We start from the raw sequence: 24,458 nt of genomic DNA on the forward strand, positions 1-24,458 counted from the left end.
TGGGGCTGTGGCCAGCTCCCCTACCTGCTGGGAAGCTGTTTCGCGGCGCAGGCTCGTAGGCCAGTGCCCCTTGGAAGCAGATGGACCCTTCCTCCCAGACTACACGATGGCTCCCTGCGACAGGTTCACTGAGTGGAGCGCCTGGCCAAGGTTAAGTGTGCCATTTTAGGAGCTAAAGTGGGAGCTCCTCCAATCAAGGGGCAGGTCCAGGAGAGGCCAAGCCAGTGCCCTCTGACCGGCTTCCCATGAGGCTGCATTGGGATGAGATTTATTTGCAGGGTCAGAAGCACTGCCTGCTCTCTACCTGGCCCTGGAAACACCTCGTGCTTTGCCCTGTGTTTTGTGTTGTGCACCGCCCCAGGACTGGCGTTGGAAACCTTGACTTTGAGCTGTACTTCCTGGCTGTGTGACCTTTGAACAAATAATTTTTTCTGGGCCTCTGTTGTTTCTGACAAAAAGAAGGGGTGTGGGGTCCTCTGTGAAGCCTCTTTAACTCCCTTCTTCCCCTGTCTCCTGTCAGTCTTAATCAGCTTCATCCTTAGTGGTGGTGGCTGGATATTCAGTTCTCCGTGGACTGCAGGCGCTTTGAGGATGGGGTGAAGTTTTCTCTTACTCCCCACTGTGTCCCCAGGACCTGGCACATAATAGCTGCTCAACAAATGTTTGCTTAATGGATCACGTTCATGCTTACTTGCAGCTCTGTGCACGTCGTCACCTGGAGGGACAGCTGCTGCAGTAGAAACAGATTGGGCCTGTTCTTTGCCGCATCCCAGGGGAGGAGGTTGTTGGCTTGAAACCACAGAGTAGGATCTTTCTTCTCCAGAGAAAGCTTCTTGCAAAGCTTGGCACATTGAGCACGCAGTAAAAAAGGTGATGCAGCTTAGTGGTCAGAGACCAGGCTCTGGGTTCAAATCCCAGCTCTGCCTGACCCAGCTGCTACCTTGAGTAACTCACTCCCGGGGACTAAGCTTCTGTTATCTCAGCTTGAAAAGAGGTATAGAGAAAGCTACCTCATGTTTGCACGAGAAATAAATAAAATAAGTGAAGTGTCTACTATGGTGCCAAAAAAGGGATTTTTTTTTTTTTTTAATGAGTAGTAAATATTTATTGAAAGAGCAAATGGGAATCTTCTAGAACCTTCTAGAATCTGGCTGCTCCTGGATTATTTTCTCAGCTTGCTCTGTGGAAATTTCGAAGAACTGGGGACTTTCAGCCATGGGCAGCATAGAAGGATGGGGATTGGTTCAGAGCTTGGAGTCTGGGAGATGTCTTGGGCCTGTGACTAAAGGTTCTTTCTGAATCTCATCTATGTACAGGGAGTATTAGAACCTATATCATTGGGTTATTATAAAGATCAATTGAGATAATACGTATATAAAATGCTTGGGACAGAACCTGGCATATTGGTAAATACTATTTTTTGTCATTGTTTTACTTTCTGTTTTCTGAAGATGCTTAGAAATACCTCTTGTAATATTACTTTACAAATTCTTTCATATTTATTTAGTATTTTTTAGTGTTTTTCTTTCCTATTTAGCTATTTAATCCATCTGGCATTTATTTTTGCGTATTTTTCCAGGTGTCTGACTCTTATTTATAAATTTTATTTATTCGTTTTTCCCACATCTGATTTTATTTAATAAAACTTTACAGAGGGTTGAAACCCCCTTCCCCAGGCTCAATCTCCTCCCTTTCCAGAGGTGGTAACAATCCTGAATTTGGTGTTTATAATTCTAAGACATGTTTTTTTTTTTTTAAGATTTTATTTATTTATTTCACAGAGAGACACAGCGAGAGAGGGAACACAAGCAGGGGGAGTGGGAGAGGGAGAAGCAGGCTTCCTGCAGAGTGGGGAGCCCGATGCCGGGCTCCATCCCAGGACCCTGGGACCATGACCTGAGCCGAAGGCAGACGCTTAACGACTGAGCCACCCAGGCGCCCCCTAAGACATGTTTTCTAATAATGCTATATATGGATGAAACCACAACTATCCCAAGGGATCTTGCAACTCACATTTTCCTTTTTAAAAACTTATTTTGACATAATTGCAGGCTTACAGAGAAGTTGTAAGAATAGTACAAAGAATTCCTATATCACGTTCACCCCGATTCCCCAAACGATAACATTTTCCACATTCCCTTACTCTTTCCTGCCCCCAGCAACGCTCTTAGTTGTATATATAGAGAGACCGCTCTTCCTGTGTAATTCCTTTCCTAAACCATTTGAGACAGAATCGCAGGTATGCCGTTCCTTTACCCCTTGATACTTCAGAATGTATTTCCTAAAAACAAGGACATTCACTTACATAACCACAGCGCAGTGGTCGAAATCAGGAGCTTCACACTGATGAATGCTGTTAGCGCATCTACAGACCTTATTCCTGTTTCACCAGAAAACCCTGATCACTCGCTGCATTCACTTGTTCTCTTTAGTCTCTGCATCTGAATTAGTTCTTTAGTCTTTGTCTTTTATGACCTTCACTTTTTTTCTTTGTCCCCTCCCTTCCCTCCTTCCTCCCTCCCCCTCCCTCCCTCCCCCCTCCCTCCTTTCCTTCCTTCCTGCCCTCCCTCCCTCCTTTCCTTCCTTCCTGCCCTCCTCCCTCCTTCCTTTCCTTCTTCCCTCCTTCGTTCCCTCCTTCCCTCCTTCCTTCCCTCCTCCCTTCCTTTCCACCCTCCCTCCCTCCCTCCCTTTTTGAGTGTGGGCCAGTTATTTTATAGAACGACCCTCACTTTGGGTCTGTCTGGTGTTTCCTTATTACTAGGTACAGGTTAAGCATGTTTTGCAGGAATACTCAGAAGTAATGCGGTGGCCTTCTCAGTGCATCAGATCACAAGGCACTGTCACTTATTGAGTAAGTCCTCCTTTTCCCACTGATCTGAAATGACACATTTACAGTTCTCTGAATGCTTAGGTATACGTGGGTCTGCCTCTGGACACCTTATTGTTTTAAATTGACCAGTTTACTTAATTCTGTGCCATTTTTCCAGCTGTTTTAATTACTGTACCTTCTAACTATATTAGGCTTGCTTCTCGGTGTTTTATGACTTGTGTTGCTCATGGGAATGGGATTCTTCCTCCCATTATATTTTCTGATTATTGTTGGTGTGTAGGAAAGCCATTGATGTGAATATTTATCCTATATCTGGTTGCTTTGCTAAGTTCTCTTCTGTTTTAATAGTTTTTCAGTTGATTCTCTTGGATTTTTTTAATGTAGGTAATCATATCTGCAAAGAAGAGCAGATTTGTTTCTTCCTTTTCAGTAATTCTACATCTTCTTTCTTTTTTCCATTCTTTCTACATTGGCTAGGATTTCCAGAATAGTTTTGAGTGATACGGTAGTGACATTGAGCATTCTTGATCATTCCTAACTTTAATTGGGGTAGCTCTAGCATTATATTAAGATTGAGGAGGGGTTTTGAGAAAGAACCCTTTACAGAGGTCTTAAAAAATTCCTAGTGAATTTTAAATTTTTTCTTTTATCTCACACTGCCCAGAAGATGTAGGTTGATGTTTATTTTTGGAGTTGATTACTTTTGTAATTTAGGTGCCATCTCTTTTTTTTTTTTTTTTAAAGATTTTTATTTATTTATTTATTTGAGAGAGAGAGAGAATGAGAGACAGAGAGCATGAGAGGGAGGAGGGTCAGAGGGAGAAGCAGACTCCCCGCAGAGCAGGGAGCCCGATGCGGGACTCGATCCCGGGACTCCAGGATCATGACCTAAGCTGAAAGCAGCCGCTTAACCAACTGAGCCACCCAGGTACCCCTTTAGGTGCCATCTCTTATTTGCTAACATTGATGTAGGAATTTTGCATCTATATTTACATAAAATTTATCTACGATTTTCTATCTTTTAAATGATCCTTACCCAATTTTTTTTTAATAAAGATTTTATTTATTTGTCAGAGGGAGAGAGAGAAAGAACGTGTGTGTGCACAAGCAGGGTGAGCAGCTGGCAGGGGTAGAAGCAGGCTCCTCACCAAGCAAGAAGCCTGATGTGGGACTCGATCCCAGGATCCTGGGATCATGACCTGAGCCGAAGGCAGACGCTTAACGACTGAGCCACCCAGGCGCCCTATCCTTCCTTACCCAGTTTTAATAGGACAAGTATGTTGACTTTGTAGCAAGAATTGAAATGCTACCCTCCCCCCAACAATTTAGAAAACATAGATGTAATCGGTTTATTGAGGATTTGGTAGAATTTGCCAGTAAAATTATTTGAATATTCCCAGTAACTTTATAAGTCAGATTTTTTCCTCTGATTATTGATCTATTCAGGATTTCTATTTCCTCTTGAGTCAATTTTGGGTAATTTTTATTATCTAGAAACCGGTCTATTTTGTATGCATTAAAAATAGATAAATATAAAATTTAAAATAAAGTATTCCTTTCTCCCTCCTTCCTACTGTCTCTTCTTCTGATTCTGTAGTTTTAGCCATATTCTCTTTTCTTTTTTTTTTTTTTTAAAGATTTTATTTATGTGTGTGAGAGAGAGAGAACACAAGTGGGAGGGGGGAGCAGAGGGAGAGGGAGAAGCAGGCTCCCGACTGAGCAGGGAGCCTGATGACTGAGCAGGGAGCCTGATGCGGTGCTCGATCCTAGGACCCTGGGATCATGACCTGAGCCGAAGGCAGACGCCCAGCCGGCTGAGCCACCCAGGCGCCTCTTATCTTCTCTTTTTTTTAATACTTTAAATTTATTTTTAATTTTCTTGGCTGGACGCGTGGGTGTGGAGGGGTAGCATTGGCTGTTTTTTAGTAATTTCAAAGGACTTGCTCTTGCTTTTATTATCTGGTCTTTTCTGTTTCTTTAGCTTTAATTATTTTTGCTCATTTTCTACTTTCAGTTTATTTTGAGTTTTTTCTTTTTTGAGTGACTGCTTTGGAAGTATCCCATGGGTTTTGCTATATAGTGCTTTCATTGTTCATTTTTTAAACAGTCTGCAGTTTGTTTTAATTTCTTAAAAAAAATAACCTTTGGGTTACATTACCAAGTGGTTAAATTTTTTGTGGCTCTTTCTGTTTAATTTTTAGTTTTATTGCTTTGTGGTCAGAGAATATGGCCTGTGTAATTTCTAATTTAAAAAGATTATTGAGGTTTTCTCTGTGGCCGATCATGTGATCAGTTTGTGATCTGTGGATTTTTGAAAAGATGTGCATTGTCTTATAAGTACATATAAAAGTATATCAAATTGTCAGATTGTGTTTTTCAAGTCCTTTATTGCCTCTTTTTTTTTTTTTAAATCCTCATGATCTGTCCATTTTGGGGAAGTATGCTTCAATCTCCTGTTAATAACCAATTGTTTTTTCCATTTCTCTTTGTATTTTCAGCCATTTTTGCTCTTTGTATTTTATGGCTATGTGAAAGGTCATTACTGCATATCCTTTTGGTCATTGAATTTTATATCCATTAAACTTTTTGTCCTTTGTAATTCTCTCTTTTTTTTTTTCCTTGGAGTTTGTTGCCATTTCTGCTTTTTATTGACATATGCGTTGGTGTCATTTTGTGAATCCCTTGTTGTTTGAAAAACTTGCTGTTTTGAGGGGCGCCTGGGTGGCTCAGTCAGTTAAGTGTCTGACTTTTTTTTTTTTTTTTTTTAAGATTTTATTTATTTGACAGAGACACACAGCGAGAGAGGGAACACAAGCAGGGGGAGTGGGAGAGGGAGAAGCCGGTTCCCCACTGAGCAGGGAGCCCAATGTGGGGCTCGATCCCAGAACTCTGGGATCATGATCTGAGCCGAAGGCAGAGGCTTAACGACTGAGTCACCCAGGCTCCCCTAAGTGTCCGACACTTGATTTCAGCTCAGGTCATGATCTCAGGGTCGTGGGATGGAGCCCTGCTTCCAGCTCTGTGCTCAGTGTGGAGTCTGCTTGAGGTTCTCTCCCTCCCTCCCTGCCTCCCTCCCCTGCCCCCAGTAAATAAGTAAATACATACATACATACATACATACATATATACATACAATCTTTAAAAAAAGAAAAGAAAAACTTTGTTTTGAAACAATTTAAGACTTCACAAGGAATAGAGTTGCAGATCAATATGGAGAGCTCCCATGTGTCCACTGCCCATCTTCCTCATTGGTAACATCTTGCATCATCTTCCTTCTGCTTTTAGCCTTTCTGGGTCTCTTTGTTTCAGCTCCTGGCCTACCCTGCATCCCCCCCCGCCCCCATTTGTGATACTCTGGTTTTTAGTGGGGGGATTTATATACCACCCACATTTATTGTGATTGCTTGTTTAAGTTTCAACTTTTTTTTAAATTAATTAATTTGAGTGAGAGTGAGAACACAAGCAGGGAGGAGGGGCAGAGGGAGAGGGAGAAGCAGACTCCCCGCTGAGCAGGGAGCCCAGTGTGGGGGCTTCATCCCAGGACCCTCGGATCATGACCTGAGCCTAAGGCAGACGCTTAACCGACTGAGCCACCCAGGCGCCCCTAAGTTTCAGCTGCTTTCTGCCACCTTATTTTGCATTTGGTTTTCCATGATGTTTTTTCCTTCTTACTGTTGGATTGCCAAAGCTTTCTTTAGTTACCCCTTTTCCTTATTTCTGTTTTTAAATTCTACTTATGCTGCTTGGCGCCCCCCCCCTTTGATTTAGAAGTCATGACCCTATTTCTCATTTCCTGTGCTTAAATTTTTAACAAACATTTAAGCTTGGGCAGGAATTAATTAGTATCTGTAATTACCCTCAAGCCTCTCCCCCCGTCCTTGCCCCTCCTCCCCCAAATAGTTGGCCCTTAAATGCACTTATACATTCCTTATCCTCTCTCTATAAGCTGTTCTTGGTTAATAGGATATGGAATTTTATTTCCAGCTTAAGAAAATACACATTCTGTTTTTGGGTATTTCGTGAGAGCCGCCTGGAGCTTCACAGCTCTGTGTTCCCTGTTTAGACGTCTCTCTGTTTTGTTGGGTTTCTTTCTCTTCCTTTTTAAATTCTCTCAGAGATCTTCTTTGGGTTCATCTTCCTTAATGTTTCTCAGAAAAGGTGCTGGGGTGGCAGCCGAATGTCTGTTGTTTGTTCAGAAGAGGTCATTGCTTTTCCTTGCACTTGAATGATGGGTTGGTTTGCAGTTGGGTTCTAGGTTTAGGGCCCATTTTCTCAGAGCCTTGTAGCTTCTTCATTCTTCTGGCCCGTGCATATGAGCAGTATAAGGCTACACCGTCTTACTGCTCTACCAGTGTTTTTCCCCTCTGTGGAAGCATTTAGTATTCCTCTTTGTTCTTGGAGCTAGGAAGTGGGATCGGGGTGTGTCTAGGTGTCTTGTTTCATTTCTCCTCCTCAGCACTTGGATCTTGTGCTCTGAAAACTCCAGCCTTTATTTGTGTTCTCTTCTTGGCTCTGGAGAGATGAGTGAATATCAGGTCAGTGTTGGGTATCCACCGAGGCCACGGCGACCAGATTGCTTGGGATGCACATGCAGCTGGACAGCTGGTCGACTTTCTCCAAGCCATCTGGAAGAGGCAGATGAGAACAGCTCCTACCACATGGGGTGTTTGGGAGATGAAGTAGACAGCTAGCAGAGCGCGTAGCCCAGTGTCTGGCTTGGTGTAAGTCCTCAGTAATGGGAGCTTCTCTTTCCATAACCCTCGAAGATATCAGAGATGGAGGAAGTGGTGGGCTCTTGAGTAGAACGTCGAATCCAGACAAGATAGCACCTTCTCTGAGCCTCATTCTCCCTACTTAAGATGCTAGAGCTTCATAAGTTTTTAGGTACAGTTATCCTTTTTTTTTTTTTTTTTTAAATTTCATCCAGAGGAGTGGCTTGGGAGATCATTTCTCACGTATGAATTTTAAGTCTCTTCTGTTTTCCATTGTATTTTGTCTTCCTGATTGATGTCACTCGGTTGAAGGCAGGATCCAGGGGTTCAAAAAGCCTTTCATTTGCTAAGGAGGAGAATGGACTACATCCCCGTGCTTGTGTTGATGGAGTAACTGAAAAGTTAGATGTCCTTATGCGTGGATCTAGCATGCCCTTTGAGGTCTCCTTTGTGACTCTCACCACTCCTGGGCTCTACGCACCCATGCCTCGCAGCGTCCCGCATGTAGTAGCTGCTCAGGAAATACTGCGGAGCAATCGGTGAATCAATGCTCCATTTTTCCGACACGGAGAAATGATTGCTTCTCGCTTCGCTGGGCAGGTCCCCTTGCATTTGCTGTTTTAGAAAAGGTTTTATTTGTGGCTGAATGACAGTCCATTCTTTCAAGAAAACGAGAAGAACTGGTTTAGGACCGTGGTGAAACTTCATTTTAATAGCAACAAGACAGGGCTCTGGCAACTTCAAAAAGGGCAATCAAGAAATTCTTGTTCGCTCAACAGAAAACGCTATTTAGGGTGGTTACATGGGTTCAAAGTCACTCCAGACTCCATATAATTTTCAAGCTCTAATGACTTTTTTGGCCTCTAAGGTAATTGGTGAAAGTATAATTTGAAGGGGTGTTCTAGGTTGGTTTCACCAGGTTGACTGCGGTCCCAGCCATATCTAGAAACATCACCAGAAGAAATTCAGTTGGGGAGGAGGCAAGGGTAGGGTGTGATTGTCCAACATGTTTTCACTCTTCTTGGCACGGTTCGAAAAGTAAACATTCTTGGGCATCTTTTCTGCCTGGCGCCGATGGGGCAAGGGAGCAAAGCAGGATGTGATCCTTGCCCTCAAATGGCTCGGTGTCCAGTAGAGGAAGTGAGATGGGCAGGAATTATTGCACTAGCATATGGTAAGTGCAAACTCTGGCACGCACCCCAGGAGACCCGGAGCGTTCGGGAGAGCCTGAGGCTGGGAGAACAGTGTCGGATAAAGAACTAACCATGGACCCGAGAGGGAAGGGTGTTCTGGACAACAGTTACCGTACTTCGAGAGGTTCCAAAGCATGTGTGATGTGCTCAGCAGCTTGATTATGGCGAGCATGCAGGTGCATCTGGGCAGGACGTGACCTGCTTGCAGCGGGACTGGGAGCCCCTGTATTCCATCCCGCGGCAGGTACTGGTATTGGGCTACAGCTGACTGCGGTCATGTCAGAACATAGGCCCGGTGTGGCCAGATCTTTTCTTTTCTTTTTTTTTTTTTTTTAAGAGAAGTTCTAAATCTGGAGTTTTATGTAAATTATCCTAAATTTCAAATTATGGCAACTAGTTGAAAAAAAAATTTAAATAATGTGATTCCCCCTTCCCACCCCTAAAAAAACCCCCACACATTCCAGGCCAGTCGTTTGTAAAACCTGTTTAGAGGATGAAGAGGGACCTAGGCCTCCCTCACCTGCCTTGACTGTCCCATCCATTGCCAATGTCAGAAAAGGGAGTTTGGCCCTGAATTCTGAAAAGGAGTCCAGGTGACTCTGGGGAACCTTGATCTTCCCCTCACTTCTCCCCTCACTTCACTGTGACACAGGAAGTGGGAGTGGAAAGACTTTTGGGTTTTTGGGTTTTCTTCTTTTAACTCCCCCCCCCCTTTTTTTCCCCTCCTTAACTAAATCTGGGTGAGGAATGAGATGGTGATAGTTGGGGCTGTTTTGCCTGTTAGAACTTTGGCCTCCTCTTGCCCTTGCTCCCACCCTGCGCAGTTCTGATCCCATGTGGAAATCCTACCCTTTCCACCCTCCTTTTCTGGTTTGTTGGAGTACGGAGCGAGGACGAGATAAGTATGCTCTTGGGCTTAATCTAGCCACAGTAGCCATGAATGCTCATCTTCCCCCCCTCGGAAGTAGAGGAATGAATAATTTATTTAAAATCCTTTGTTCTTAAATACGTAACGTGGAGATGTCCAACAGAAGTAGAATGCAAGCCACCTATGTGACCTTAAATTTTATAGTAGCCACAGTTAAAAAAAAAAAAAAGAAAAAGAAACAGGTGAAATTAATGTTCATGTGTTCTCAACCCCAGTATCTCCAGAGTGTTATCATTTCAACATGTAGCCAATATAAGAATTCTTGTTAATCCATCATACTGTTTTTTTTTTTTTTAAATTTCACATGAAGTGTTCAAAATTGGTGTGTAGTTTCCACACCCAGCACGTCTCACTTTGGATTAGCCACGTCTCAAATGCTCAGCAGTCCCACGTGGCTCGTGGCAAGTGTATTGGACAGGGCAGATGTAACAGGTGCACATAAAAAGGTGATATTCTACAGACAAAAGAGTATACAGGTCACCTGTGACCCAGTTATTTAGAAGGACGCATTTGAGCATGTATCTCCCCTGCTTGAGACTTGCTCAGCTTTCCGTTCTCCTCAGGATGGGGTTCCACCGGCCTGACCATCTCTCCAAACCCACTTCGCACACACCTTCCCTCCCACCCTCCCTCTGCCCTTCCGGACTGGCCTTCTTTTCCTTCTTAGACATGCCACACACCTTTTAGCCTCTGAGCGCTCACACATCCTGTTCCCATTGCCTGGATTGTGCCCCCTCCCTCTACCCCCACGTTTTGCGTAGCTTACAGCAAACCATTTTTTCGGGTTAAAAATCAGTTGTTCAGGGAGGTCTTTCCTGCCCCCCACGCCCCCATCTCCAGGCTAGATTATGCTTCCTGTTTGATGCTGTGGGGGTGGGGGTGGGGAAGAGCAGGGTCTCTCTCTTCTTAGCACCTAGCACAATTACAATTACCTAGTTACCAGTGAGATACTGTTTCACGTTTCTCTACCCCTTCAGGTTGTATGCCCCAAGAATGCATGGACCAGAGTGCTTTGTTTGCTTGATTTATGCACAGCAGCTCCCATAGTGGCTGCAGAATATAGATGATCAATAAATATGAGATGAATGGTACAGGCCTGAGATTCAGTCTTGTAGAGTCACCATCCCCCCAGCCCCAGAGGACCCAGACCCCTAACAGTGAGGCCAGGGGGTCAGCCCCTGTGGCTTGTGCTAGGTCTCCTGCTTTCTCACCAGCGGAATCAGCCACTCCCTGTCTCTCTCTTGACTGGCTCTAGGTTGGCTGTAAATTATATTTTTGGTGGCTGTTAATAAAAATATAGGGCTGGGGGAAAAAAAAGACTTCTTCTAATAGAATTTTATTAAATGGCACTAGTTTAAAAATGTCTCGTAAAAAGTTAATTAATTTGGGATTTGGGGATGAAAGGCGTGATATAAATGTCAGTTATTATTATTACAATTTCAGCCTCACGCTTATGCTCTTGATCTAGCCCCTGATCTGGAGTTTCTCCTACACCCAGGGACTGGCAGCTCTGCTGAAATGCTAGAGGCAAATTTGAGCTTTGGGGGTCCCTCAGGGACAGAGGGGACTTTGCCAAGTTAGGCTGTCCTGTCTTTTCATCTAGGATAATGCCAGGCCTTGAGAGCTAGTGCCGACTCAGGGCCAGGGGCCGTTCAGAGCAGGATGGTCCAGGTGCTCTGGGAAGCTGCAGGCCAAAGCAGCCAGGAACATCAAGGTCATGTGCTTACTAGCCCAAGCCCCGTCACAAAATCCAGGGATGGTGGAGCAGTCGGGGCTCCGAGAGATTCCCCCTCTCATTTTACAGAGAAGGAAACTGAGTTTGAAGAGGGGTGGTGGCTTGCCTAACCCAAGGTCACGTAGCAGGTTAATTAAATTTATGGAGCAAAAGGCAGTGGAAGCAATTAGTGAAGTAGGGGAAACCTAAAAAAGAAAGATTCAGGCAGTTTATAGGTGACAAGTCTAGAAACTGTTTTCCAAGGAAACAGGGAGTCCTGGGATTTCATGTGAGTTCACAGAGACAGACAGCCCCTTCGCTCCTTCAAGATGCCTCACCTTCATTCCCCTGATTGCAGACACGGTACCTACAGGGAGGGACTACAGACCTGACCCAGTGTGTAATTACTTACTCGAGGTGGGGGCAGGCTGGGATGTTAATCATCGGCAGAGCCTCTTCCTTCTCTACCGATTGTAGGCCAAGGAGTGAGGATGTGTGAGCTTCATTTCCTCCTCTCTCGAGTGGGATGTGATAATACCTCTTGCAGGGGTGTTGGGGGGGCAGGTGGGTGGCAGGGTGGGTGCTTCTGTGCTGTGTGCAGGCTGGGGGTCTCACGCCCTTACGCTCACTTGTATTCACAGAACCCAAGGGGAGCCCAGTGGTGGGTTATGTGGGGGAACCTTCCCAAGGCACCATTTTGTACTCCAGGCTTTATGGCCAGGAGCCGCTTGTTTCCAGAGATGGGCCTCACCCAGTTCTTCCCTGCAGCCCGTTCATTGTGTTGTGGGGGGCTCTGGCCTGCCTCCTCCTGGCTGGCTGTGGTTCTCCAGTCTTGGTTCTGTGTTGAGGATTGCATTGATGGCATCTCTCCTGTCTCTCCTTCCAAGTGGAGGCCTGCTGTTTTCCACACCTCTCTTCCCTGAGATCCTGTGGGTAGAGGGCCTGGTTCAGAGGAGGGGCTCAGGGCGGCTACAATTGTGGAAGGAAGGGAGGGAGGGAGGGGGCAAGCTAATCCGCATTTGGCTCTCCTGACAAAGAATCTGTCCTGGGGCCTTTTATAGGGAATCCTTCTCCACTGGTTGGTTGGGATCATCCAGGGAATTTGGGAATCAGAGCTGGGTTTGAAGCTGGGCTCCTCCGCTTGAACGAGAAACTTAGTCATTCTCCGTTTCTTCATCTGGACAGTTGAGGTACAGAATACCTACCCCACAGCATTACTGTGAGGATTAAAAGAGGTGATGTGTGTAAAATACTGCACACCTCATGAAAGCTCAGGTGGTAGAAATGATGAGAGCATACTCCGAGCATCCATGTGAGTTCCATGTGACACCGTCTTGGCCCTCCTAGATAGCAAGTTCCTTGAGGTTTCTATCAAGTCCAGCACAGGGCTTGACACGTAGGGTCCTTCTAGAACCTTCCAACTGCCATGGCCACATGGTGAAGTGAATGGAGAGTTCTGGCTTCTGTTCTGAAGCTCAGGATCAGGCCCTTGGGAGACGCTGTTTGGGCCTTCCACAACTCCCTGGCTGCTCTGAGTGGCTGGAACCAGCCCTGACATGGAGGCTTCTGGGCAGGTACGAGGTCTCCTGGCCTTTTAGAATGTGAAAACAGCCAGCAGTTGTCTCCACTAGAAAAAAAGTGCCATGGCTCTGTTTTTATGTTTTATTATAAATAAACTTTTACTCCCCCTACTCCCTCCCAAGAAAACCACAGCTGCCTCAGACTTCTGAAGGCCTTTGAATTGAAGGCCTCAAGGAATGTAGGGGAGAAGGGCAAGTCCAGGAAGTCCCCTTAGTTGCCATCTTGTTGCTCTTGACAAAGAGCATCAGAATGGCAGCTTGTTTTCCCCTCAGTCGATGGCGGAGCCAAGCAGATTGTGTGGAAGGAGATGCTGTGGGCCTCCAGGAACAGAGGAGCCTCCCCCCGCCCCTCATCTTTATTGGATTTCAATGAGTCTTTCTGCTCTGGGTCATACGTGCAGTGCAGCCTCCTAAATGGCACAGTGGAATTTTCGCTGCCTTTGTACTGAGGGCCTCAAGCACACTCCATGGCCATTGTCAACCCTGAATGGGGAAAACGCAGAAAACCCGGTAGAACTCATTTCTCCCAGGCAGCCCTGGGATTTGGAATATGACAGTTCTGCTTATAGGCACAAGTTAATCAGAAGGTGCGGCGTGGGAGGGAAGCAGAGACTGCTTTGCCCAACTCCATGGCATCTGAGTGCCCATCTTTGCCTGGAGACCCAAATTCTCACACTTTACTCTTAAAGAGAATTGCTGCGGGCACCCAGGTCTCACAGCTATGCCATTGTCAGATCAGAGGAGGCGTGTGCCCATGGGACGTGGAAGGTTCTGGAAGGAATCTGAGGCCTACTTCTCTGACTCTGAGGCTGAGATGTTTCAGACCCAGCTTACTGGATTAAAAGGACACCTGTCATTTCATCAGACAGACCCACCTGGTAGTGGCCAGTTAAGTGCCCACTTAGTGGCATTTATCTGTCCACATAATTTTGGTGCCCACTGTGTGCCAGGCATTGTGCTAGGAGCCAGCCAGCCAGGCTGGGGTGAGCAGGTGGGAGTCCCTGGCATTGTGGGGGTACCAGGGGCAATAGCTTTAGAAGGCATGTACACAGGGTCAGTCCTGTCTGGTCAAGTTATTATCCCTGTACTTCCCAGCTTGGTAGGGAAGCCTACTGCTTTCCTACATTTTGGAACCGGGGTGGGGGGGTGCTATGAAGTGATCCGCTTCCCCCCTTCTTCCCATGATGGGCAGCTGAAGGACCGGGGGTGGGGGGGCAACTGATCTCTGCCTGTTTTCTGAACTTCACAGTGGCAGAGATCAGGTTTAAAGGTAGGCTTCTCGGTCCCCAGGCCAGATGTCGTGCTTGTGTTGAATGGGACTGTGGCGGAGAAGGCCTGGGAACAGCAAGGCCACCATGGTGGCCGTAATTGCCCGTGAGATTGCTTTGCTCTTGACTTACCCAGGGAATTTGGGAATCAGAGCTGGGTTTGAACCGGGGCACCTCTGCTTGAACGAGAAACTTTACTTTTCCCATATGGAAGTAGCTTTTGGTTACTGCAAATTGTTGCCCATATTTGGGAAAAAGCAATTAGAGAAGGAACATTTCCATTGCCACCCAGATATAAGGGCTGGGTCTTCAGAGTGGAAGTCCCATAACTTGGGGGGTCAGTGCTGGGAGGCAGGAGGCAGGAAGAGAACTTTTCTCTCCTCACTATTCCTCCACACCCCCTTTGTCTCTGTGGCCTGGAGACGGGCTGTTTGGAGAGCCCCTCCAGGCATTGGGTTCTTCCTCATGGCTGGTTCCTCTGCATCCTCACCACGAGACCGTCCCACTTGAATGCCTCTGTTGTCGAGGTGCTCACTACCTCTCCATCGTCCTCTTCCCCGGGAGGAGAATACTCCTCTTCCTCCTGAGCTCAGAGCTGCCTCCCTCTGAATTGTGCCCCCAGGACCCCGAGGCGTGCGCTCTGCCTGCACAGGGCCGGTCTCCCCTAGCGATGGGCAGGTCTCTGGGCTCGCAGCGGCCCTGGCAGCTTCCACCATGCCTGCTCCACCTGGGAAGATACTGCCCGCCGATGTGTAAGTGTGTCACTTAACAGTAATAGTGCAGAGGCTCCGCATCCGAGGGCCTTTCTAAGATCGTTTCCTGATTAATTAGGTCAGCGTCTCCAAAATCAATTTCCAGCGAAGTCGCGCCGCCCGGTAGCTCCGTCCCCCGCCCCGTCGGGCCGGGGACTTGGCGCAGGAGGCAATTCCCTGGCCTCTGACGCAGTCCAGGCCTTGTCTCTACCTGGGAGGAGAGTCACATGACACAGCTCTTCTGTGATTATCCCGACTTTTTATTTTATCTGCCCTCCCCCTCAAATCTTCCATTAAACCCCCGTAGATCCGGCTTCAAACAGGCAATTAGACTAACAACGTAATTATATCCCTCAATGCTAATTGTAACTGGTTTAGGGGAAAAACAAAGAGAAAGAGGCTTCAGAAATCTCTGGAAACTAAAGGCGGCGGTTAGAATTTCCAGGTATTTCTTGTCCCTGTGCAGTGTTCTGCCAGGGCCCTGGGTGCTGGTGGCGGGTATCGGCGTCCCCCTCGCTTTGCCGATGGCCCGGACCGCCCAGAGGACAAACGCAGGCCTGTCCCCACTCTCCTGAGCGTGTGCTTGTCGCCCTCCTGTTCCCGTGCTCTGGCTCCCTGGCCCTCTCTGCTGCTTCTGGTCCTCGTTTCTCTGACTCTGTGGGCTCAGCCACTTTTATCCTGGTAGAGGCCCTGAGGGAGGAACGAACAGGCGAGGACATAGGAAGCGTCAGAGGAAGTGATATGGCCACTGGTCCAGGCGATTGTCCCTCGGGGAGGCTGGGGAAGACTGGGCAGAGCTGGACCTGGTCCCAGGGTTTGAGGGTGTTGTGTGACAAGGATGCCACCGCAGGGAGACATCTCCTGCCACCCAGCCCGTTCTCAGGGTTTCCTGGGTCTCTCCGGGTCAGGCCCTGTGCTGGGTGAAGAGGCCTCAGTCCCCCACCTCGGGGCTGCCCACGGCCTGGGGAAGGAGGCAGGCGGCAGGTAATTGAGCAGTGGGACCACTGGGCAGAGGGGTACATCAGAGGGGCTCCAACCCTGCCTTGCGGAGCTGGGTGGAGGTAGGAGGTGGAGGAGGGCGGCTGGGGGTGTCAGGGAGTTTCCTGGTGGAGGTGATTCTAGGATGGGACTGGGGGGATGGGGAGGAGAGTGAGCAGGCGGTGAGCTAGGCAGCGGGGACAGAAGTGCTGGTGTGGCCGGAGCATTAGGTAATGGAGGCTGGGACGGAGCATGGTTTTTTACCTTGGCAGGAAGAGGGGAGTCTGTGAAGGTCTAAAGAGGAGAAGGCAAGAGTCAGACTTGTATCTTAAAAAGACCAAATCGGCGTTGGATCAGAGGGCCTTGAATGGAGGCTGGAGGTCTGTTTTTGGAGGCTTTTGAAGGAAGCCTGGGTGAGTTTTCAGGAGTGCTGACTGCCTGAGTATCTACCTGTGAGGATGGGGTTGGACTTGCTGTGTGACTTCGAGGTGGTCACTTGACTTCTCTGAGCCTCCTTTTCCTTACCAGATTAAAGTGAGGACGGTTGTATTTATTAGATTCCATGTTGTAGGGGGCATATCAGAAACAAAATCTGTAAATGTCCTAGCTCAGGGCCTGACATAGAGCAGACATCAAAGTAGTACTTTTGAATAGGGAGCATGAACCTGGATGGGCCTGGGGCCCTTTTCCCCAAATACACAATACCCTCTCCTGTCAACTCTGGCATTTCAGAGGAGGGGAACTCGAGCGACCACATGTCAATGGACTCCTCTTGAGAATCCCAGCAATATGTGGTGGCTTTTCAGGTCTCACAACTCTTTTCCATCTTGGGAGTTGAGTCCTGAGCTTTGGCTTCCTGCCTCCGAACAGGTGTGGGCCCATGCCACTTCCTTTTTCTCAAATAGGGTTTCCCAGTTCGCTGATCGAACTTGCTGACGATGTTTCCTTTAGGGTAGATGTAGCGCACGATACCACTTTGAAGCCTGGAGACTTTCTCATCTTTCAGACGTCCATGAGCTTGGAACCCCACTTTTGTCTTAATTTTTTTCCATTTCCCCCCAATTTTATTGAGAGATGGTTGGCATACTACAGCACTGTATAGTTTATGACGTACAGCACGACAATTTGGTTTGCGCATATTGTGGAACGATGACCACAGTAGGTTCAGCTAAATCCATCTTCTCACATAGGTACAAGAAAGAGAAAAAAAAAAAGGAAAAGAATTTTTTTCTTTTCTTATGGGAACTCTGAGGATTTATTCTCTTAACTTTCCTGTATACCATGCAGCAATGTTAGCTATAGTCCTCATGTTGTGTATTATAGCCCTAGGACTTTCTTATCTTACAGCTGCAAGTTTGCACCTTTTGGCCATCTTCCTCCAATTCCTTCTCCCCCTCCCCTCCACCTCTGGTAACCAAGAGTTGGATCTTGTTTTCTATGAATTTGGTTCGTTGTCTTCTCTTTCCCTTCTTTCCTTCCTTCCCTCCCTCCCTCCCTCCCCTTTTTTCAGATTCCATATATAGATGAAATCATATAGTATTTGTCTTTCTCTAAATTATTTCCCTTAGCATAATACTCTCTGGGTATCCACGTTGTCATAAATGGTAAGATTTCCTCCTTTTCTTTTTTTTACGGCCAAGTAATAGTCCGTTGTGTACACATACCACAACTTCTTTATCCATTCATCCATTGATGGACTTAGGTTGTTCCCATGTCTTGGCTATTGTAAATAGTGCTGCAGTGAACATGGGGTGCAGATATCTTTTTGATTTCGTGTTTTCATTTCCTTTGGATATATTGCCTGAAGTGGAATTGCTGGATGATATGGTGGTTCTATTTTTAATTTTTCGAGGAATTTCCATACTGTTTTCCATAGGGGCTGTACTAATTTACGTTCGCACCAGCAGTGCGCAAGGGCTCCTTTTTCTCCACATCCCACCAGCATTTGTTATCTCTTGTGTGTGTGTTTGTTTGTTTGTTTTTATTGGCCATTCTAACAGGTGTGGGGTGATATCTCATTGTGGTTTTAATGTGCCTTTCCCTGATGACTAGTGATGTTGAGCATCTTTTCATGGATGTCTTGGCCTTTTATATATCTTCTTTGGAGCAATGTCTCTTCAGGTCCTTTTCGCATTTTAAATAGTTTTTTTTTTTTTTTTAATTTATGTTTTTGCCGTTGAGTTGTAGGAGTTCTTTATAGATCTTGGATATTAACCCTTTAATCAGATGCATGTTCTGCAGATATTTTTCCCCATTCTGTAGATTGTCTTTTCACCTTGTTGATCATCTCCTTTGCTGTTTTGAAGCTTTCTTGTTTGATATTGTCCCACTTGTTTATTTTTTATTTTGTTGCTTGTGCTTTATGTATCCTGTCCAAAAAAATTATTACAAAGACCCATTTCAAAGAGCTTTATTCCTATCCTATGTATGTTTTCTTCTAGAAGTTTCATGGTTTTAGATCTTGCTTTTAAATCTAATCCATTTTTGAGTTAATTTTTGTGGGTGGTATAAGATACAGGTCTAGTTTCAGTATCTTATGTGTGAATATCCATTTATCCTGGCACCATTTATTGAAAAGACTGTCTTTTCTCCATTCTTTAGTATTCTTGGCTCCCTTGTCAAATATTAGTTGACCACACATCCTTGCGCTTATTTCTGGGCTCTCGATTCTGTTCCATGGGTCTATTTGTCTGTTTTTACGCTGGTAATACACTGTTTTGATGACTAGCTTTATAGTATAGCTCAAAACCAGGAGAAGTTGATGCCTTCTGCTTTGTTCTTTTTTCTCAGAATTTCTTTGACTATTTGGGATCTTTTGTGGTTCCATGTAAAATTTGAGAGCATTTTTTCTACTTCTATAAAAAATGTCATTTGGAATCTTGATAGGGATTGCATTGAATCCATAGAATGCTTTTGGTAGTAAAATTCAGTCCATGGACACAGGATACCTTTCCATTTATTTGTGTCTTCTTGGATTTCTTTTTCTTTCTTTTTTTTTTTTTTAAAGATTTTATTTATTTATTCATGAGAGACAGAGAGAGAGAGACAGAGGCAGAGGGAGAAGCAGTCTTCTTGGATTTCTTTCGTCAGTGTCTTGTCGTTTTCAGAGTAGAGATCTTTCACTGCCTTAGTTAAATTTATTCCTAAGTGTTTTATTGTTTTTGATACTATTAGAAATGGGATTGATTTCTTTTCCAGAAAATTTGTTGTGAGTGTACAGAAATGCTACTGATTTTTGTGTGTTAATTTTGTATCCTGCAACTTTACTGAATTCATTGATCAGAGCTAATAGTGTTTTGGTTGAGTCTTCAGGATTTTCTCTCTATAAAATCATGTCATCTGCAAATGGAGACTGTTTTACTTCTTCCTTTCCAATTCTGATATACTTTCTTCCAGGAAATGTTTTCAAGCTTTCATGGCACTTGGTTTGGGCCACGCAGTGCCAGCCATTCTGGGCCTGGGTTTGCCATCGGTTATGCGGATGGGGCATTTTCATTAAAATTTCCATTAACTGGTTTTTTTTTTTTTCATTTTAAGCCAGTTGAGCAATTTATAGATTCATTAACTTTTTACTACATTTGTGAAGCCAGGAAGAGGGGAATAAAGGAAATGAAATACTTGGTCTGCAACATTTCACTAAAAGATGGTGGCCCTTAAATATGGAGGACAAAAAAAGCTAGGTAATTAGGGCCAGTTTGAAGAAGGGTTAGGAAGGGCTGGCTCCTCCAGAAGGATCCGGAACTGGAATCTCCTGGCAAACAGCACCACCTCTTTAATCCCCCCCTACCCCAGGAGCTCATCTGTCCTTTTCCTCGTAACCACTGTTTTTCACCATGTGGGTGGACTGTCTACCCTCAGATGGCACACTCCCCATGGGAGCCCACCACTTCTGGCCAACCTCTGTGGCTCTGGACATGTTTCCTTATATTGTGGTGTATACTCTGACTCCTTATAGCTCTCTCATCTTATTTCCTTTTGGTGGCATTAGGTGTGGCAGGATGGCTGAGTGCATGGGCTTTGGGGCCAGAAAAGCCTGATTTCAAATACTGGCCCTGTTGCTTACCAGCTGGGTGATTTTGGTCAAGTGGCTTCACCCCTCTGAGCCTGTCTCTTTATCTATAAGATCACAACAGTATTAGGAACTCTGGGAAGACCCAGACAAATGGCAACAGTATTCTCCACTGCACAGTTACGCAGTGAGGATCAAACAAGATGGCTTACTAAAGATACCTGACCTACATTCACGTTTCAGACTGTGCCGTGCGGTTGGACTGCACATCTGAACGTTCTCACTTGGTGGATCCACTTCTCTGCCATAACAAGTCCCTGCACTTCTCAGGACTTTAGTTTCTCCAGTTGTAAAGCAGATGAATAATTCCTAGTTAATTGAGGGTGGTGGAGGAGTTCAAACGTATTTAACGAGCCTTTTAGAGTACGGACCCATAGTATCTCTGTATGCTCAGTAGCAGTCATGGAGTTGTGGGTGGGTGCAGCTATCTACAATCTAAAAACCTCCCTCTCAGGGTCTACTCTATGAAAAAGGCGGTAGGCCAAGATCACCTTCCGCCAGAGTTTGTTAGAGAACATCTTAGTGCTTGAACGAACTCTGCAGGTCATCTCGGGCAGCTCCCAGTGGAGTTTGAATACCCGGAGTGCTGAACTTCACTGTGGATGGGTGTGTACCTGGTTTCAGCCACCACGTCTCCTCAGGTGCCCTCACCCTGACGACAGACTGTAAAAGGATGTCTTTGCAGAGTCACACGTCTTCATTCCAGAGAAGGATGGCATCCCAGGAAATCACCTTTTCCTGGTACCTTCCTGTATAGATGTGCAGCATGCGTTCAAGTACAATGAGTGTTTCCTCACAAGCGGCGATGATAAAAAGCTAAGCAGGAAGGAAGAAGAATTTCTGAGCCATTCAGAGCAAGTGCTTTGGGAGTTGGCTTATACAAAGTTACACAGAGAGTTTTGATTCTCTTCTTGTCATTTCACTTTAATGCCCAGGTATTTTTCATGTAGCTGTCCACTGTTCACAGACATCCATTCTGATCGCCGCCTCGTAAGTAGAGACCTTTTTACATTGTGCGTATAGATTGTTTCTGAGTTTTTATTATAAATAATGCAGTGGACATCTTTGTGCATGAATCTCTTTCCTTCTTTTGTACAGTATTCATAGAATTTGTTCCCCAAAGTGGATTACTAGGTCAAAGGAGATGAGAGTTGGCAACACAGTTGTTGACAGTGGCGAGTCACAATTAGACAAAGGGAGCAGTGGATGTGACAGCCGAGGGCACACGGCTGCTTTGGAGATTCTTGTAGAAAAACCCCATTTGGGAGAGTTGACATGACACAGTTCTGCCTCCACATCTTCTATCTTAGCTGAGGCTGGTAGCTGCTGACTTGTTTTGTTGGCCCAAAGACTTTGGGCCACGTCATGAGCTGGAAACTGGAACATTGGTCTTTCTGTGCCTCAGCAAAAAAACATATTCAGCCCCATGATTGCAGAGCCCCACACCGGACCCAACGAGGGAGTGATAAGGCTGACGCTCTTTTTTTTTTTTTAAAGATTTTATTTATTTATTTGTGAGAGAGAGAATGAGAGAGAGAGAGAGAGAGCATGAGAGGGGGGGGAGGGTCAGAGGGAGAAGCAGATTCCCTGCCGAGCAGGGAGCCCGATGCGGGATTCGATCCCGGGACTCCAGGATCACGACCTGAGCCGGAGGCAGTCGCCCAACCAACTGAGCCACCCAGGCGCCCTAGGCTGACACTCTTGAAAGGGGCTTGTAGATTGTATTCAGACACACATGGCCTTGCCCATGTTACTTCCACTCTGGGCCTTTATCTTCCCTTTGTCCGTCAGGCCTTCTGGCCCAAAAGATGGTGCACTGATGAGAAGGTACTATATTTTGTGCAGAGAAGGTGTTCTCCATGAGGTCAGTCAGGAAGGGAGAGTCTGGCCTAATTTTGAATAAAGTGTTGGTGGTTGTCTCGATGGTCTACCACGTGGTCATGTCCTCCAGGAACTTCCTGGTCTGAGCTGCTCAGCTGCTGGTAAAGGGTGGGTCCATGCTTTGGGTAGGGATTCTGAGAATCCTCCAATCTCTTTAAATGTCTCCTCTTCACTGATCAGTCATTTGACATTCTGTAATTTCCCCGTTTTAATTAAATGTGGGCATTTTCCATATTCTGCTGCATTGGCTGTGAGGCTTGCTAACTGCTGGTGTTCTGGTGGGTTGGGGTTTTATTGAGTTTTATGGTGATGGAGAGATGACCATGACAATGAAGGCGGTGGTGGCCATTACTTTCAGCACTTAGTCTGTGCCGGGCACTGTTCTAAGTGCCTTCACGTTTATGAACTCTTTTTATCACTTAATGATTTCATTAAATCAGTTCATTTCAGGAAAGAGAAGCAAGACATGGAATCTTGGAAAGGGAGACGAGAGCCGGGGGGGGGTGGGGGGGGTGGGGGGGTGGGCGGGGCAAGAAACTTGCTGTTTGTCTTGGAAGAAGTCATGGGTTTGAATCTCAACCCTGCCAGCAACTACTGACTTTGGGCAAAGTCCCTTCACCTCTGCACCCTCTTCTCTGAAATGGAAATCATGACTCCTGCTTTGTAAAGAATTAAGTGAAATAATGGGTGTAGAAATCCTGCCGATCACTAGACAGATATGGGGTACTGATAGACTGTGTTATTCCTGTCTCAGAAGTCGCAGGCTTCTGGGAACCTGAGCCGTTTTCCCTGTTAAGGATGCCGTGTAAATGTGTTCTCTCTGCTGGGCCATGCGTTGGGCACTGGGGAATCCAGAGGCACGGCCTCTACCCAAAGAAGATGTGTGCTCCGGCTTGGGAGACAGGTCATAAAAAGATGACTGAATGTACCAGCCAGTTGATCAATACGATTTGAATGGCCCAGGCAGTAAGTGCTTTAAGAAAACAGGGGAGGGAGATTGGTCCTGCAGCTGGGGGGAGGTGGGGATGGAGCCGGCAGTGAAAGGGAAGGGCCCTTTCTTTACACAGTGTAGTTTGAAACCAAGCCTTTAGCCACAGCCAGGATGAAGGAGTTCGTAGGGTTGAGTCTGCACCTCGTGGGAAAGGAACACTCTTATCTTTCACGATATGGTTCAAAAAAGACCACCATGAAGTTCCAGTGTGGATCTGGAGTCCAATCCAGAAGGGGGAAAGTTCTGGAGCCTTAGGAGCATTTCCATCTCAGCCCTCCAGCTGGTATCAGACTTCAGACCGCTGAGCCTCCACTCCTGACCCCCATAAACATAGTCTTCCAGATCTGGTCAGGAGATGCTTCTGGAGTGTCTCCCGGGTGCTTGGGTCTTTTGATGGATGAGTTGGGAACAAGTAGCCTTCATTCACATTCTGAATTTGCTGTCCACTGTAGGTTCTGAGCAAAGGCCTGAAGCAAAAGTATGCTGGAAGGCCATCCAGACATCCCACATGTTGGGAGCCTGGGACCGGTTGGCCAGAAGTCCATTTCTCAGACTTCCAGGGTCCCATCAGGTTTGAGCCATGACTGCTGGCTGGTGCAGAGGATGACACAGTTCAGGGGAAGACCGCCTTGGCCGTGAGGAAGTTACAGCCCCTACAGGGAAGCTAGACTCAGGGGGGACCCCTTGGTGAGTGTGCAGGACACCGCTACCACGTGGTCCTGTCCTCCAGGAACTTCCTGATCTGAGCTGCTCAGCTGCTGGATTGACCTGAGCTCCGTCCCTTCTTTACCCTGACGTGCTCTGATTGACAAGGACCTGCATTTCCTGGGTGCCCTTGCCCTCTGGCCTTCAAGTAGTTGAGCCAGAAGGATGCCCAGCAGGGAGATTGGAAGGTGGGAAGAAGGGACCAGCCCAGGGTATTTGTCCCCAGTCATTCTTTCCTCTCTCAGTGTTTTCTGTGTAAGCTGCCTCTGGGATCCACTCCCATTGGGCAGCCCTTGCTGAACGGCCCCAACTTCTGGTAAACCCATCTCTTCATTTCTCTCTCCTGGTTAGTCCTTGGTGGCCTTCCTTTCCCCCATTTGATCTCACCCATTTACCACCTGTGTCCTCAAATCCCTATATTAAATTACCTCTGTTTTAAATACGTAGACTGGCTTCTCTTTGTCTGGTCCAGATCCTGTAGGGCATACCCCCCCTAGATCAGGCCCGTTAGAGCAATTGGCTGTTCCCACTCTGAATAATCCCATGGGAGCCGTTGTAAGATCATGGCGGCCCCCGATGGATTCAGGGTACCAGATTTCTCCCCCCTCCCTGTAAAGAAAACAGAATTGTAGAATAATTTCAAAAGAATTTGGCTGTGTAGATTTCTCAGTAGGCATCCATTGGGATGTGAGGAATTAAAATCTTTCTTTTCTTCCCGGGCCTCTCATTTTGTAGGAAAATGGGTGAACTCCTTCCTTTCCAACTATGAGAGGGACTATTTTGACTTTTAAAAAATTCATGCAGTTATTCTCCCCCCTCCCCCTATTTGTCTGGGCTGTTGATCTTGTGATATATTT

The 24,458-nt window shown here is 46.2% G+C and overlaps 1 protein-coding gene and 1 long non-coding RNA gene across 24 annotated transcripts in view; both read left to right on the plus strand.

Moving 5' to 3' along the window:
* ZNF618 (zinc finger protein 618) overlaps positions 1-24,458 on the plus strand; it is a 184,299-nt gene that overhangs the window by 63,627 nt on the left and 96,214 nt on the right. The gene's annotated exons all lie outside the window — the stretch shown is intronic.
* Positions 13,632-14,465, plus strand: LOC145717104 (uncharacterized). The gene is made up of 2 exons (XR_014140130.1): positions 13,632-13,898; positions 13,949-14,465. It is a non-coding gene; the product is annotated as an uncharacterized LOC145717104 (long non-coding RNA).

The sequence above is a fragment of the Leptonychotes weddellii genome, chromosome 14 (assembly GCF_054177405.1).
Source record: "Leptonychotes weddellii isolate Sample4059 chromosome 14, ASM5417740v2, whole genome shotgun sequence".
In the NCBI taxonomy this organism is placed as follows: Eukaryota; Metazoa; Chordata; class Mammalia; order Carnivora; family Phocidae; genus Leptonychotes; species Leptonychotes weddellii.